Source organism: Pan troglodytes, chromosome 21 (genome assembly GCF_028858775.2).
Source record: "Pan troglodytes isolate AG18354 chromosome 21, NHGRI_mPanTro3-v2.0_pri, whole genome shotgun sequence".
NCBI lineage: Eukaryota > Metazoa > Chordata > Mammalia > Primates > Hominidae > Pan > Pan troglodytes.
In genome coordinates, this window is record NC_072419.2 from 30,773,567 (window position 1) to 30,792,136 (window position 18,570).

Genomic DNA, 18,570 nt, shown 5'->3' on the forward strand with positions numbered 1-18,570 from the left:
CTGCAATCGGGCCAAAGATGGCCAGTAGGAATGCCCTAAAACGACAATGGCCAACTGCTACATCCACCTTATCAGCCATGGGAAAGGAACCAAAATAGGGAGTAAGAGAGAAAACAAGATAGGCAAGCCTCACAGGAGAGTTTTCACATTTCTGAAGATTCTACTGAGTCTTTGGAATAACCCCATTGCATAAGGGAGCCTGATTGTTTCTCGTCTTTGAAACTTAAAATAACAAGACCTCAAACCCGGGTCACTCCAGTATATTCTAAGAAGCTTCTTTTTGATAGTGACACCTGAGCCCAGATGCAGGGCTGAAGGACTCTTCATGTCAGAGAAATCATGTGTCATTCTGAATAAAAGGTTGGATTTGGGCCAGGCGCAGAGGCTCATGCCTGTAACCCCAGCACTTTGGGAGGCCGAGTCGGGCAGATCACCTGAGGTTAGGAGTTCGAGACCAGCCTGGCCAACATGGCAAAACTCTGTCTTTATTGAAAATACAAAAATTAGCTGGGCATGGTGATGGGCACCTGTAATCTCAGGTACTCGGGAGGCTGAAACAGGAGAATCACTTGAACCCAGGAGGTGAAGGTTGCAGTGAGCCGAGATTGTACCACTGCACTAGCCTGGGTGACAGAGCAAGACTCCATCTCCAAAAAACAAAAAACAAACAGAAACAGAATTAGGATTTGGAGCCCTCTAGTTTTTTGCTGTTCATAGTGTGGTCCATGGGCCAGCAACATTGGCATCGCCTGAAAGCTCATTAGAAATTAGAAATTTTTATTTTAACGCAGTTTCCAAGTATGCATTAAAATGTGATAAGGCCTAGCCTGCATTGAAATCTCAGCCTTTCATGACCAAACATTAGCTCTGAGAATCAGAGGCGATGCAGTCATTGCCACTGGGAAGTTTAGGCTGGTCATTATCATGAGTTCATTTTCTTTAACTGGGTCTTCGTTTGGGTTTCCCCAAAAGCAGACCCTTAGATAAAAATGTGGGTACAAGTATTTTATTTGGGAGGTGATTCCAGAAAACATCTTTGGCAGAGGGAGGAAATGAGACTGGAGGGGCAGGCGGCTGTAGAAGGCTATATTCCTGGGTGAGTCACCCCTGTGGGCAGCTCAGTGTCCCTGCAGGCCCTCTAAGAGCCTGTGCAGAACAAGACTCCGATTCATCTCTGAGGAGCGAGGACGCTGGAGTGTGCATTCTCCATCCCCTGGCCAATGATCATTGAGGGCTGCTTCCAGAACATTCTCTCCCAGAATCTCTGGCTGACACCGTGTGTGAATTAAACCCTTTCTTGAGGCCAGGGCCCACCTTCAGGTAGAAAGACGCAGGAGGCCTCAGCCTGTAGGGAGCTGTGCAGAGGTGGTCACTGGGGGTGACTGCCCAAGAGACACAGCAGGGCATGGGCAGCACCTGCCAAATGCCGCTTGTGGAGCACGTCAAGTTAGGGAATTGTGACGGAGCTCTGGGCAGCATGCTGGGCCTGTGGCTTAGTGTGGAGACATGTGGCACGAGATGTGTGGTGCCAGCTAGCAGCACCCCTGGGTTCGTCTGGCCCACAGCTGCACTACTGGCCCTGCAGGAGCTTATGTGACTGAGAGAAGTTGGCTCATTTTCATCAGAACTTTCTGGCAATGGCTGGCGTGCTACTCTGTCTTCAGAATAATTAGCTCGCTCATGGGGAAATGTGCCCTGAAAATTATCTAAGAGAATTAATTGGCACATTTTAGTTTGAACCAGAACTTGTCCCTGAGCATATCAGCAGTCGCATGACTATGAAACCAGGCATTCCTTTCATCTTTTTCTCCATCATTTTGATGATACATTCACAGCCATCAAACAAGAGGAGATGCTGGCATATATTCATGAAAGAAGGAAAAAGGAAAGTGGAAAGAACAGAAGGAAATACTGTTATTCCCACAATCTCAAAAAAAAAAAAGGTTAGCTCAAAGCATATAATGGGGGAAAATGACAGCATCTTTTTCTAAAGGTATTGTTTTTGATCCAATTTCAAGCACGTTTGGCTCCTTCTCTCATCAACCAACATTTTCAACAGGATGGAAGCATCCTTTTAATTTACACCAAGTCTCCTGTCAGAGCAGAAAGGAGTGTTGAGAAGAAAATCATATGAGATAAAATAAGAATGGCCCCTTGTAGTTTAAAGTTTATAGCAGATTTTCCAAATGCAGTGGTGAAGAAATAACCACCAGAGAATGTTCTGGTCTTATAGACCAAGTGCTAGTGAGTCTATTGTATGGTAGATAATGACAGAATAGCCTTGACTCACAGCTCTTCTTACAGTGTGTAGGCCTGGCCACTAAGAAAGCAGGCATGAGTATGTGCACTGCAGAAAATATATTTGCGGTAGGTTCCCACAGTGATCATCGTTGCGGTTTTGCTCTTAAATACCATTACCCTCTGTGGGGCTTATTCTCACCACATGGAAAGCTAAGGGAATTTACCATCTAAAACCTCCTCTTTTGCTAACTATCTCAGACTTTTGCTTCTGTTATTTACTGTTATTGATGTGACAGAATCAATAGTTATTTATAAAATAGGATCCAGCTTCCTCGGCTTTCATTCAGTTCATTGACGAGAACGAGAGTGGTGTGAAGACAGAGGAGGGAGAATAGGTCAGGTCACTGTGGCCTTGAACCACCTAAAGAAACAAAGAAAATCAGATGACAAAACCAGGACTCCTTGACCTCCATAGAGGGACATGAAAAGCTACATGCAGTCTTAGATAGACAGCACAGAGGGGGCATGAAAAATGGCAGGAGGCAGAAATCAAGTCTGTATAAATCCAAAGACAAGAACATTGTCACTTTATATTGATCTTTACTTATTTGAGAAACTGGGTTTTTTCCAAGTCTCTGCTAGTCATTGTGATTATTCAGGAGCCTCAGGAACTACAGAGGAGAAATGTGGATGGAATTAGGCAAGGAGGGGCCTGAGCGATGGGGCTCACAGGCTGGAGGACAGTGGACCCTGTGAGGTGCTGAGGGGTCTGGGGTGCTCAGACCAGACCCAGCCCAGATGCAAGGGGCAGATGGCAGTGAACAGTGCCTAAGAGAAGATGATTACTAGAAGCAGGGCTTTTCTTGCTCTTGTTTGACAAGAAACTAGTAAGCCAGTCAAAGCAGAGATTTATTAACTCATAACCAGTCCCCAGGAAGGACGCAGAGTGCCTGGTCTTAAGCCTGGATTCCACAAACCCCAAAACCCGGATTCCACAGGGGCACCCTCACCCTTTACCTCTGACCTCCACTTCTCACTGCATCTCTGCTTTCCTTCCTCATTGCCTGGATCCCTCCCGGGCCAGACACAGTGCCACCTGGAATTCCCAGGACAGACCTCCTGCCACCTTGCTGCCTGAGCAAATGAGCTTCACTGTCAACAAGCTATAGGGCTTTCCTTCTGAAGCTGAATCCAAATCGACATCTTTCATCTACCTAATATACCACAGATTCCTGGCCTTGTATTAGAGATAGATAATGGGCTACCTTGAAGCTCACGGTGAGCAGCTTTAGGTCCTACAAAGAGCAGTCAGTTTCCTGACTGATTGACTTCCCAGCTGCCCAAGCTAAGCCGTGGGTTGGGGCTCTCTCCCCACTTAGCTTTGAACAACTAGGCAATGAAAACAGCGTTCTACATATTCTGGTAAGCCCTGGGATCATGTGTCCAGCAGAGCCTGGCATTTGTACTCTGTGTCCCTTTATAGAATGAGCTGCTGACCCCTGGTCAAAAGCACAGCTGAGGCTGTTAGCTCAAATTTAGACCTCACTGGAGACGTCAACTACATATGACTGAAAGTAGAAATGAAGGACTAATCGAGTCCAATGCCACACAGGGAAGAAAAGACTGTGAGGTTTTGTGAGGTCAGGAAACCAAGAGAGGTTTAGCAGAGTCTCCCAGTCTAGCCCACCAATCAGCTGAGTGGGGAATGAGTTAAGAATGGTGTGAAGTACTGGTGCTTCTAGAGGCTTCTCATGCTGTGCAATCTAGGGGCAGGCTTGCTTCCCAAAACGGGAAAAGATTTGATCCTGTAATCTGATGGAAGGGCACAATCATCCTAGTTTGTTTGGGACTCTGAGGCTTCCTGGGATGCAGGGCTTGCAGTGCTAAAACTGGAAAAATCCTGGCCAGACCAGGACTCCTACATTTGAGTTCCAAAGGCCAGCAATATGAGCAGAAATATTACCACAGCAGGGCCCTGGGAAACCTGTCTGGTGACTGTCTCAGGAGGGGATCATTGGAACTTCAGTGCAGTTTGATTCCAAGATTCCTGCAGGCATGAAGCCTGCCCTCAGATCAGCTAATTTGCTTACCCTTAAATAAATAAGACCCTAGGATTATTTTAGAACAGGTTACTTTGGAAAGCAGCTACTCTAATCCCTACTTTTTAAGTACTTTTTAATCCCATATTTTGAAGCCAAAGATTAAGTGTTTTATTCTGTGTGAACAAGGCTAGATAGTGATAAAGACAGATCTGGAAATGGAATAGTTTTGTTTCACCTCCTGTGCTCTCCTCCCTGTAACCCATCATCTTATAATGTAAGCCCAGCATCAGGCTTATGGAAATGCTCGGGCCTGCATGTCCAGGGCACAAACAGGAACCTGCTCATCTCTTCCTGGTCCATTCTACCTTCCAGTGATATTTACTTAGCAAAACCAGGCAGTTCTGAAGAAACCAGGGTATATTCTTGGGTTTACATGAAGATTAAATAATATGTAATTTATCTAATAGTATCTTTAATTTAAAAAAATACATATGGGAAAAAGAAAACAATAGCAGAGATGTACTTAGATTTAGTGCTCCTGAAGCTTGAGATGGAGCATCATATTACAGTCCATACAGTGGGCACCACACTAGGACCTGAGTTCTGTGTGAGGGGATCAGGTGGAAAACACAGAGAGGTCCAGAAGAGTGTGGTGTAGGAAAGCTTTAGCAGGGTTTCATGTTGAAAAGTGGATGTAGTTATGAAGAGTCAGAGGTGTGGAAATTGTCTTGCAGTGCAGTATGCATCCCCAGTCTTCTATCTATAGATCCTCACTGCTTACTCACTGAAAACTTGTACTCAGAATCCTCTATTTAAGGGCTGGCCTCTCCCTTCTGTTGCTACCATGTAATTGAATAAATATATAGTAATCTTCTACTGCATGCCAGTCATTGTACTCAGTGCCCTAGGTATGAAGATGAACAAATCAGAGTGTGTGTTGCAGATTCTGGAGAAGGACATATGTCAGGGGTCCATAGATCATTGCAGGTGGCATCAGAGCACACACAAGTTACAGGGGCCCACACTTCTTGGTGGAATGGAGGCTTTTCACAGAAATGAGGTCTTCGAGCTGAGTTCTGACTAAATATGTGTCCCCCGGGGGAAGAGACAAAGTTAAGACTGATGAATGTGTAAAGCCAGCTATGTCTGTATTTCTGGGGCCTGAGGGACCATCTTTCTTCTCCCCATACTGATCAGGAATTCTTAGGGCCGCTCTTATAGTCAGCATGGAGAGGGCCTCATTCACAGGCAGAAACTCAGAGGTGCTACAAAACCTTCTTGACTGATTGCTCCTGCACCCCTTACCCAGTTCCTATTTGCAGATTCCAAGGGTCTCTGGGTATGGCCTGGAAAAGAGAGCTTTATCCCCTCTATCTCCATTAACTCCCTTCTGCATGAGTTTACATCCACCCATCATCACACAGAAAACACATGTGCTCTGCAAGCAGCAGCTGCGGGCAATTCTCAAACCCTGTTCTCTTTTTCACCCATGTAGCCTCACCCAGGGCCCTCAGTGGAAATTCTGGGCTGCCACCATTTCCACTTTGAAAGCGCTCAGTAGTATATGCTCTTCGGCCAAACTCATGGAGTGTTTATGCACCTGCCCTTCCTGGAGCAAAGGGTGGAGGCATGTTTCCTGCAAGAGTTCTGGAATATACCTAAATATTTAGATTCTCTTGGCCCAAAACCCAGTTAATCTTCTGGTGTTTTCCTATTTTGATCTAGAGACGCTGTAAACTTGAGTTAATTTTTCCCAGACATGCCTGAGACACTTGCAGTAATTCCTTGTGTTTGTGATATAAAAATGCCCCTCAGAGGCAGTGAAAGAAAAGTCAGCCATGAATTTGGAGGAGTTAATGGAAATATCCATCCTCTAACTGCATCTTTCACTTTCTGTCCAGAAAGTCACTTTGTCACTGTGTGGATATGTGCATAACTTTCAATGGCTTAGCAAGGACCTTCCTGGGAGGTAAACCAGCATCCCCTGTGGGGAGCTTATCTACTCAGAGTCACCGCTGTCCAACGTCAGACCTAAGGTGCTGTTAATTTCTAGGGCTGCACCTTTACATTTTCAGCAGTCTTCCTCCAAGAGGCACATGCACATCTCTGGAGGGCTCTCCCTCAGCAACAGCGAATTAGAAAACCTAGCTGAGAGTTGCTGCAATTATTTTCTTTTACTGACTTTATAAAGCACTTATTTTTTTCTTTATATCAGGAGCTCCCTTAAACACAATCCTTTCTAAGGGGAAAAAAAAAACACGCTGAAGCAGCAGAGATTCCACAGCACTTAATTTTAAGCAAGTCCTGTCAAGTTTACAAAACCCAGCTCCACAGGGTAATGTAGTGCTGGTGTGCTTCGCATCTGCCTCCCCTTAGCCTGTGCAGCTCCTCTCAGCCACAGGAAGACCTATCCTTTTTTCCCTCTTTGCAGAAATTGTGGTAAAGATCTAGGACATCGTGTTGAATTACAGTATAATCTGGTTTGAGAAACAGTCTTTTGGATCTGAAATGTTCTCCCATCTGAGCCAGGGCCTGGCATCCCTTGGGAGAAACTCCCTGAGCTGATGGTGTGGACGTGCGGTACCTGGGTGGCTTTGCGCCAGCTCTCACGAAAGCATCGCGAACAGGCTTCAAACTCAACTGCTCTCCGGAACTTCTGTGGCACAGCCCATCTTTTACAAATGGGTTGAAGTACGTGTTTTTCCTTCTCTGTGATTTTGTTTATTTGTAAATCCAAGAAGCTTCACAAATCAGTCGGTCTTTCTCGCTGTTTTATTCTAGAATTTTACATGGACTCTTCTTTTTCAACAGCACTAGTTCAGGGGTTTGACAGCCACAGACAGCAGTAACTTTACATGCATGAGATTGTGCAGTTACTCATACTGCCTACTGCATATGTTCCCCTCTTCCGAATTTCTCAGAACTTCTGAGTTTGTCCTCCTGGGGACAGCCCCAAATAATTCCTGACAAAGTTAGTGCATACATACCCCAGCCCCTTCATCCCTCAGGAGGGCAAATGCTGAGAACAATGTTCTGCTCTGGCTTCCAGAGTTCCCCAGTGAGGGGAAACCCAGCACTTTCCACCCCCACCCCCAGGGTGGCTGCATCATAATTCATCCTCCACTGCCTTTTTCCTGTCCCTTTCTCTCCTCCCCACTTCCCACCCAGTGCTTCTATCACCTCCCAAATAAACTATTTGAATTTGCCTCCTCATCTCAGGGTCTTCTTTAGAAAGAATCTAAACTGAAACTGATGGGATAGTGAAATCCTGCACTGCTTTGAGAGCTATAATTTTTTAAAGATAAACTTTCTTCTGTGGCCTGAAATTTCTTCAACTGAGATACCAGATACAACTTGAGTGCATACAACAGACTGAAGCAATGCTGCTCTAGAGCAAGCATCACAAGAGAAGAGCATCATTTATTCTTTCTTTGCTAACGGTAAGATTAAGGAGACAACTCAAAAGAGTCTTGTTCAAAAAATTAATTTAAAAATCTGACGAAGTTGTTGGAGACAATAATTTATACAGAAATGTTTAGTTTTGCTCTATGCCAGCAACAAGTAATTAGAAATAAAATCAAAAAAGTATTTCACTACAATGGAGACCAATGCATGAAATAATTAGAAATATGTGTAACGAGAACTAGAGCCTATATCACTGAATAAGCTGTAGAATCTATAAACAAACTCTTATTATAGGAGGTGGACAAGAACAAAGCTGATGGAGAGACATAAAAGAAGATCTAATATCACAGTAGTCATACCACATGTTCTCCAAAATAGTGTGCAAACCATGTCATTCTAATTGGTATCTCAATGAGGTATTTGTTTTATTTATCTATAAAGATGTTAATAGTCCATTTTAATGTTGTAATATATATATCTTTATAATTCCAACTTTTATTTTAGATTCAGAGGGTACATGTGCAGGTTTGTTACATGGGTGTATTGGGTGATGCTGAGGTTGGGGTACAAATCCCATCACGCAGGTACTGAGCATAGTACCCAATGGGTACTTTTTAAACCCTGGCTCCCTCTCTCCCTCTCCTCTCTAGTAGACCCCAGTGTCTATTTTTGACATCTTTCTGTCCATGAGTACCCAATGTTTAGCTCCTACTTATAAGTGAGAACATGTGGTATTTGGTTTTCTGTTCCTGTGTTAATTTGCTTAGGATAATGGCCTCCAGCTGCATCCGCGTTGTTGCAAAGGACATAATTTCATGTCCTTTGTAGTATTCCATGGTGTAGTATTCCATGGTATATATGTACCACATTTTTTGTAATCCAGTTCACCATTGATGAGCATCTAGGTTGATTCCATGTCTTTGCTATTGTGAATTGTGCTGCAATTAACATGAGTGTATGAGTCTTTTTGGTAGAACAATTTGTTTTCCTTTGGGTACATACCCAGTAATGGGATTGCTGGGTTGAATGGTAGTTCTAAGTTCTTTGAGAAATCTCAATGAGGTATTTTATTTGAATTGGATAAAATGACTACTAAGTTTATATGGGAAAATGTATGCATGAGGATAGTTAAGAAGATTATATAAATACACATGTATCAGTGAAAGCAGTTATATTTTACTAATTACCAGTTACAATTACAGAGCTGTTGTAACTAATCAGCATGTTACTGGTGGATTGGAACCCTGTGAGGAATCCAGACATCAGTGCTGTAGATAAAGATGATTAAGTGACAAAATGCAACTCAGTGGGAAAACAGGAGATCACAAGAAACAGCACTGGCACGACAGGTGTTCTTCTGGAAGAAGGTGAAATTGGACACCTACTGACATCTCATACAAAACTAGAATTCGCTTTGATAAAAGGCCTGGGTGTTGTATTAGTGAGGGTTCTCTAGAGGGACAGGACTAATAGGATAGATGTATATATGAAAGAGAGTTTATTAAGGAGTATTCACTTTTAGAGTCCTGTGTGTAGAGTGTGTAGATCTACTGGCAAAACAAGTAAGTGGAAATGAGCACTCCTCATAACATTTTGTCCTCTGACCTCTCCCTGCTCTTTAATGGTTTAATTTAACCAAAAAGGAAAAGACAGAAGAATCCATATAGACATGATAAGGGGGTAGACCTCTTTTGAATGTAGAAAGCTCAACACATTGGACTTTTGGGAAAACAACCCATGTGTTGGGGAAAATCCCGATTTTCTGTTCATCTCTCCACAATCCACATAGTTCCAGAAGCCAGAGATCAAGTCAAAATATGTTACACATTTTTAAAAATCTGCTAGCACCCTGGTGACCTTGGATATGTGATAGGGCACAAGCATGAGCAAGAGGAGGATCAGAAGTGAGCCGCTCTCTCTGTGGGATGATGCCAAGGCCCTTGGATTATTCTCTGCCATGCCCCAGAGCCCCTCCTCTAAAATTTACCATGACTGGGTTTTTCACAAGAGTCAGATATTGAAAGGTAAATACTATCCAGGGCAAGAAGAAATGGCCAAGAGAGTAAAATATTGCACACTTGCCCAGGCTCACTTAGTAACTTTTAACTAGAGACAACAGACCACAAACATCTTCCTTTTCTCTGACAACGCCAATAGCTCCTTCTTAGGAGGGTAACAAATGCTTCAATTACACCTGCTGCCCCAGCCTTTTTAGTAATTGCATTCCTTTTGCTAGGAAACGTGTACAGTTTTGGACAATAATTATATAGTGACTCTAGAAATTGGGGACTCAGTGTTCAAGAGGTAAATCTGAACTTTGGAAGCTAAGAGTTCTGCCTAAGTTCCCTAAAATCCAGGGAGCAGCTCAGAGAAAACAATGGGATAAATAGCACGTGGTTCCCGAGGTGAGTCCTCAGAGCCCAGTGCTGACTCTAGAGGCACATCAGTGTCTCCAAGATGGAATATGAATAGTTCAGGGAAAACTGTCTGTTATAATACAGAAGCACTCTTACTTACAAAGACTATATCTATATCTGAAAATAGTAAGCAATAACACCTTGCTTTGAAAATTGCAGCACAATTCTCAAATATCATTCTGTTTAATGTTCACAACAACCCTATGGGTGGAAAATAAGAACCCATGAGGCTTAAGATCACGCAGCTGTAAGTGGCTGAATATCAGGCTCAAGCAGAAATCCCTGGGTCCACATTCTGTGTCCTTTCTGCAGCCCACAGCTGCTGGACTGGAACTTGGAAGACAAAGGAGGTGCAATGAGATTCACATCAGCTCTTCTCCTTTCTCGCTGCTAATGTCCAACATCCAATTAATCGTCCAGTGTTTCGTCCAGGAGAAGGAGTGCACATCCAGAAGCCACAGATAACCATAATGACGTGTTATTAAGAGCTTAATTTCTGAAAATGCTTGGCTTCTGCCTTTGTCTCAGGTGAGGCAATTCATCCCTGGGGTGTTTATAGAAGTGCAAAAGACAAATATTAAAAAGTAAAGCCGGCTTTGGGATACAAATGGCTGGTAAGTGATTCTGTAGTCTTAATTAGTGGGCCTCAGTGCAGAGAAGCAAGACTTATCTCCCCTCCTCAGCCCTGCAGGCTTTCTTGGTTATGAAACGGTATTTGGCACAAATCAGCTTTCTCTTGTTTAAAAAATAAAGCATGAAGACACCTTTTCACGCACCTGAGTGTGGTGTAATAAAGGTGCCAGTGGTTAATGATGTGGTTCATCTACTTGGGTAGGTGTGACTGCAAGCAAATGGTTTCCATTATGGAAAATGATCCCTGTAGGCTGTGGAGTAATTTGAAAGTAAAACAAATAATTCAAATAACCCCCAGTGACCTCCAAAAGCTTGCATAATACAAGGTGATATTTTGGAAAAATGTCAACAAATGAATTCTATGGTTTTTTTGGCTTCATAGAAAAATTCCTTCCATGGCTGACTTTTTGGAAATGGTAAGCATGGTTACATTTACAGATTATCCATCAGTCCATCAGCCAGTATGTATATGATGTACCAACAGCCGTTCTGTGCTGGCCATTGTGTAGACAGAAAAATATGGAAGTCTCAATTGCTTAAATATAGTGCTCAGAGAAGTCAGGTGAAATCACATGAGGTCGCTATGTGAAATAATTCCTCTAGGATGGTGTGATTGAGGCTCAAAGCTGTAGGGGTCCAGGGTCTAAGAGATCATTGGAGGCTGTGAGGAAGTCATGGGAAAGACCTGGAGACATTCCGCAGCCCCATCAATCCAATAATTTGAAAGATAAAAGCAACATCTTAATGTACGGAGTGGGGTGTCTTCCACATTACACTCAGGGGAAGTTGCCTGACCTTTACTTCCTTATCAGCCCCCACACAAGGAGTAGGGTGGGGTTCAGGGGCAGACTGTGGACAGGCATCTTGGGTTCCATTCTCAGCCCTGGCACTTCACAGAGATTATTGATCCCCTCCGTGTTGACTTCCTCATTGGTGAAGTGGAAAGTAATATTTTCTATCTTACAGAGTTGTGATAGAGATGAATAGATGCATGCAAAATTTTTCAAACAGTGTCTGGTACCCAGAAACCACTCAAAAATGCAATCTATAATTTAGACAAAGAAGATTCAATTGAACAAGCTACAGGCAAATAAAAGAATTGAGAGAACAAACAACAACAATAATAAAAGTTGTCAGAGCCCTTGCAGCCCCGACCCTGAGAAGACAGAGCTGGTGTATAAGTCAGCAGTCCCTGGAGAAGTCTTCCCTTTTCTAATGACAGAGTATTCAGTGGAGGTTTTCCCAAACCCAAGTTAGTTCCCTGGTTATGCTCACCAAGCAGCAAGGTCTCTGACCAGAGTTTTTGAGATGACAGCATTATGATCCCTAGAAAAGAATAAGCTCTCTTTGGGCTCACCAAATTTGCATTCATATATATATATATATCATATATATATTCATATATATATATTCATGATATATATGAATATATATAAATATATATATACACACACACATATATATACACACATATATCTATATATATATGAGTTTCCATATTGTAAATCTGCACAAAAATGCCAAGTATTCCTGGTTTAATTCACATAAACTTACTTTCTGCAGCCGGGAAGCAAATGGCCAAACCCTGAAGATAATGACTCAACCAAGGTGTTACCACAGAGACCCTTCCTCAGCCCCCTCCACACTGCTAGTCCAAGGTCTTCAGAGTGGTAAAGGTGTGTGTGTGTCTCTCAGGATTATCCCTGTGGTTATGAAGAAAATACTAGAACTTCATTTTAGTCTACTTTATTAAAAGTAATGAGATTTTAATATTAAGTACATGAAAATACCATATAGAGAAAGAATTTCCAGTGGTGCTGGCCACCTTTGTTTCCAGCCCTTTGTGAGGTACTACAGTTCATGGTTTTCAAGGCAATGGATTTTGAGGATTTCGTTTGCCATTCTGGGTGTTTTGCTTGCATATAAACTTTGGAATCAGTTTGTTGGTATTTATGAAATAGTTTGTACTGTTTTGATTGGGCTTGTGTTGTCTATAAATCAAGGTGGGAACAATTGATATCTTAACAATACTGTGTTTTCCAATCCATGAGCATAGAATATCCCTCCATCTATTGAGACTTCTTTGATATTTTTCATTAGAAATTTTTGGTTTTTCATATGTACAGCACATATTTGTTTTGGCAGATTTTTACCTAAGCAAAGTGATTAATATTAAAAAGTCTAAAAATAACAGATGTTGGCAGGCTGTGGGGAAAAGGGAACACTTATACACTTCTGGTGGGGATGCAAATTAGTCCAACCACTATGGAAAGTAGTTTGGCAATTTCTCAAATAACTTAAAACAGAATTACAATTCGATGCAGCAATCCCATTATTGGGTATATATCCAAAGGTATATAAATTGTTCTACCATAAAGACACACGCACACATATGTTCATTTCAGCACTGCTCACAATAGCAAAGACATGGAACCAACCTAAATGCCCATCAACGGTAGACTGGATAAAGAAACCGTGGTACATATACACCATGGAATACTATACAGCCACAAAAAAAGAATGAGATCATGTCCTTTGCAGCAATATGGATAAAGCTGGAGGCCATAATCCTAAGCAAACTAACACAGAAACAGAAAACTAAACACCACATGTTCTCACTTATAAGTGGGAGCTAAACATTGAGTGCACACGAACACAAAGATGGGAACAATAGACACTAGGGCCTACTAAAGGTGAGAGGTGAATGAGGATTGAAAAACTACTTACTGAATACTCTGAGTGTTACCTGGGTGACAAAATAATATGTACACCAAAGCACTGTGACACAACTTATCTATAGGACCAACCTGCACATGTACTCTAGAAACTAAAATAAAAGTTTAAAAAAAGAATTTTTTTGCTTCTATTTTCTAGAAGAGAATGTAGAGAATTGGTATCAATTATTCCTTGTTTGCTAGAATTCTCACAAGAGAAATCATCTGGACCTGCTTTGGATTTTTTTTTTTTCCTTTACTGAAAGGTATTGATACTTGATTCATTTATTTAAGAGATATTAGACCATTCCGCTTCTTTCTTTTTTTTTCTTTTCTTTTCTCTTTTTTTAGACTGAGTCTTGCTCTGTCACCCAGGCTGGAGTGTAGCGGTGTGATCTCAGCTCACTGCAACTGTCGCCTCCTGGGTTCAAGCAATTCTCCTGACTCAGCCTCCTGAGTAGCTGGGTTTATAGGCGTGTGCCACCACACCCGGCTAATTTTTCTATTTTTAGTAGAGACAGGGTTTCACCATGTTGGCCAGGCTGGTCTCGAACTTCTGGCCTCAAGTGATCCACCCGCCTCGGCCTCCTGAAGTGCTGGGATTACAGGCGTGAGCCACTGCGCCTGGCCCCGGTTATTGATTTTTCCTTGTGTGAGTTTTAGTTGTTTGGGTCTTTCAAGGATATGAGCTATTTTATCTGTTATCAAGCTTGTGGACATATAGTTATTCATACTATTTTTTTATTGTCCTTTAAATGTCCATGATATCACTAGTGTTAACTTTCCTTCATTTCTGAATTAGTGCCTTCTCTCTAGCCTGGACAAAATTTTATTAATTTTACTGATCTTTTCAAAGAAGAAACTTTTGTTTTTATTGATTTTCTTTATTGATCTCATCTTTTCAATTGTCCTGATTTCTGTTCAATTTTTACATTACTACTTCTTTTCTGTTTGCTCTACACTCAAATGGCTTTTGTTTCTCTAGTTTCCTAAAGCAGAAGTTTTTATTTTTTTATTTGAAATCTTTTTTCTAATATATTCACTTAATGCTCTAAGTTTCCCTCTGTATACTGCTTTCACTGCACCCTATAATTTTATGTTTTATTTTTGTTTTTATTAGTTCAAAGAATCCTTTAAATTTCTCTTGAGACTCCTCTTTTTTTTTTTTTTTTTTTTGAGATGGAGTCTCGCTCTGTCCCCCAGGCTGGAGTGCAATGGCACAATCTCGGCTCACTGCAACCTCCGCCTCCTGGGTTCAAACAATTCTTCTGCCTCAGCCTCCCGAGTAGCTGGGATTACAGGTGCCTGCCGCCACACCCAGCTAATTTTTATATTTTTAGTAGCGATGGGGTTTCGCCATGTTGGCCAGGCTGGTCTCGAACTCCTGACCTCGTGATCCGCCTGCCTCGGCCTCCCAAAGTACTGGAATTACAGGCATGAGCCACCGCTCCCAGCCGAGACTTCGTTAATCAATGTGTTATTCAGAAGTATGTTTTTTAATCTTCAAATATCTGGGTTTTTTTCCCCAGCTCTCTTTCTGTTATTGGTTTTAGTTTGATTTCAAAGTGGTCTGAGAACATTCTTTTTTATGATTATCCTTTAAAATGTATTAGGATATGTTTTATGATCCTGAATATGGTCTATCTTGGGAATCTTCTATGTGAGCTTAGAAAAACGTGTATTGTGCTGTTGTTGGATGGAGTACTCTTTAAATGTCAATTAGGTCAAGTTGATTGATAGTATTCTTCAGGTCACCTATATCTTAATTGATTTTCTGTCTACTTGATATATCAATTACTGATCTTGTCTGTGTTTCTCTGTATTTTCCTGTCTCTCCACTATTCAGGATGGCATTTTGCCCTGCAATCTCAGTGCTCTGATTGGCCTGAAAAAGTCCTTAATTTTCAGTTTTTCAAGTATTTTCTAGTTGTAAGGATGGTAATGATAACTTCCAAGCTCTTTAAATGTCAGGGCTGAACAGAAAGTCTGTAAATCTTAGATTTTTAACCTAAGCCCACCTTCAAATAACAGTGTACAACTTCCTGTGTTGTGCAAATGTCTTGTATCAGAGTATTCCCACTTTCTTCCTTCCATACCTCTGACATTGTTGTCATTAATTACACTGATCCACTAGCTATAATTATCCAGTACATTATTACTATTACAAGCACACTTTTGAGATAGTGTAGGCTCCACTTTACGTTATCTGCTACAATAAAGTGAATATGGCAATAAAGTGCATCACACAAATTTTTTAGATTCTCAGTGCATATAAAAGTTATTTTTACACTGTACTGTAATCTATTAAATGTGCAACAGCACTATTCTTTAAAAAGTACATATTTTAAGTAAAAAGTATTTTACTGCTAAAAAAAATGCTAACGATTGCTGAGTCTTCAGGGCTGGTGAAGGGTCTTACCTTGATGTTGATGGCTGTTGAGTGATGAGGGTGGTGGTTGCTGAAGGCTCAGGTGGCTGTGGCAGTTTCTTAAAAGAAGACAAAATGAAGTTTGCCTCATTGATTGACACTTCCTTTCATGAAAATTTCTCTATAGTATGTGATGCTGTTTCACAGCAATTTACTCATAGTAAAACTTCTTTCAAGATTGGAGTTGATCCTTTCAAACTCTACTGCTGCTTTATCAATTAGCTTTATTTAATATTTTCTATTCTTTGTTGTCATTTCAACAATGTACACGGTATCTTCACCAGGAGTCAATTCCATCTCAAGAAATCACTTTCTTTGCTCTTTCTTTAAAAGCAACTCCTCACTCCTTCAAGTTTTATCATGAGATTGCAGAAATTCAGTTACATCTTAAGGATCCAATTATAGTTCTAGCTATTTTGCTATTACCATACATGCAGTTACTTCCTCCACTAAAGTCTTGAACCCATCAAATTTATTCATGAGGATTGGAATCAACTTCTTCCAAACTTCTGTAGCTGTTGATATTTTGCCCTTCTCCCATGAATCATGAAATTCTTAATCGCATCTAGAATGGGGAATCCTTCCTAGAAGGTTTTCAATCTACTTTGTCCAGATCTATCAGAAGAATCACTCTCTATAGAAACTATAGCCTTACAAAATATATTTCTTAAATTATAAAACTTGAAAATCAAAATCAGTTCTTGATCCACGGACTGCAGAATGAATGTTGTGTTAGCAGGCATGAAAACAACATTAATCTCTATACATATCTCCATCAGAGCTCTCAGGTGATCAGGTGCACTATCAATGAGCAATAATACTTTGAATTTTTTTTTTCTGAGCAATAGGTCTCAACAGTGGGCTTAAAATTCTCAGTAAACAATGCTGTAAACAGATGTGCTGTCATCCAGGCTTTGTTGTTCCATTTATAGATCACAGGCAGAGTGGACTTAGCATAACTATTAAGAGCCCTAGAATTTTTGGAATGGTGAATGAACATTGGCTTCAACTTAAAGTCACCAGCTGCATTAGCCCCTAACAAAAGAGACAGCCTGTCCTTTGAGGCTTTGAAGCCAGATATTGACTGCTGCTCATTAGCTGTAAAAGTCCTAGATGGCATCCCCTTCCAATAGAAAACTGTCTTTCCTACATTGAAAACCTGTTGCTTAGTGTAGCCACTCTTGTCAATTATTTTAGCTAGATCTTCTGGATAACTTGCTGAAGCTTCCACATCACTTTTGCTATCATCTTATACTTTTATGTTATGGAGACAGCTTCTTTTTTAAGTTCTATGAACCAGCTTCTGCTAGCTTCCAACTTTTTTTCTGAAACTTCCTCACCTCTCTTAGCATGTATAGAATTGAAGAGAGTTAGGCCCTTGTTGTGGATTAGGCTTTGGCTTAAGGAAAAGTTGTGGCTGGTATGATCTTTCAGCCAGACCACTCAAACTTTCTCCATATCAGAAATAAAACTGTTTTGCTTGCTTATCATTTGTGTGTTCACTGGAGTAGTGTTTTAATTTTCTTCAAGAACTCTCCCTTGGCATTCACAACTGGGCTGTTTGGCACAAGAGGCTTAGCTTTCAACCTATCTTGGCTTTCAGTATACCCTAATTAACTAAGCCTTAATTAACTAATCTTAATTATTTCTAGTTTCTGATTTGAAGCAAAAGACATGTGACTCTTCCTTTTACTTGAACGTTTAGAGACCAGTGCAGGGTTATGAACTGGTCTAATTTCAATATTGTTGTTTCTCAGAGAATAGGGAGGTCTCAGGAGAGGACAAGTGATCACGTAACAGCTGGTGGTTGGAGCAGTTGGTTGGTGGAGCACTCAGAATACACACATTTATTGATTAAGTTTGCCACCTTATACGGGCATGTTTTTTGGCACCCCAAAACAGTTACAATAGCAAAGACCTCTGATCACAGATCACCATAACAGATATAATCATAATAATAAAGCTTAAAGTATTGTGAGAATTACCAAAATGTGACACAGAGACACAATTTGAACACATGATGTTAGATAAAATGGTGCTGATAGACTTGCTCAATGAAGGGTTGCCACAAACCTTCAATTTGTAAAAAATGCAATATCTGTGAAGCACAATAAAGCAAAATGCAATAAAACAAGGTTTGCCTGTATTGCTCTGAATAGTTATCTTTTAGATCCATTAAAATGATAAACTTTTAGTTTGCCTTGTTTTCTGCCTTTCTTTTCTTCATGTAGATCCACATTTCTGACCTGTTTCATTTTCATCTGATGAAAAATTCTTTTAATATTTCTTGCAGTGAAAATATGCCTGTGATAAATTTCCTCAGGTTTCGTTTGTCTAAGGAAGCTTTCTTTCTCTTTTACTTTTGACATAATTTTGCTGGATATAGAATTCTAGGTTTGTGGTGTTTTTCTTCTATACTTTAAACATCTCACTCCACTGTCTTCTTGCTTTTATGGTCTCAGTGACAAGCCCACTGTAGAACTTCTCCTGATTTCTCTGTAGATATGCATATTAAAGAGTCTGACCCCATTTTTGGTGGGGGAGGTATTTGACTATTCATAGCTTTTTATGTTTCTCCATTTCCTCTTTCACATTTACCCCAGATTTGGGGAAGCTGATAAGAAGGTCTGGGTGCTCCCCTATTTGGCACTGGTGGAGATTCAAACCACACAAACCATGGCCTGCCTGTA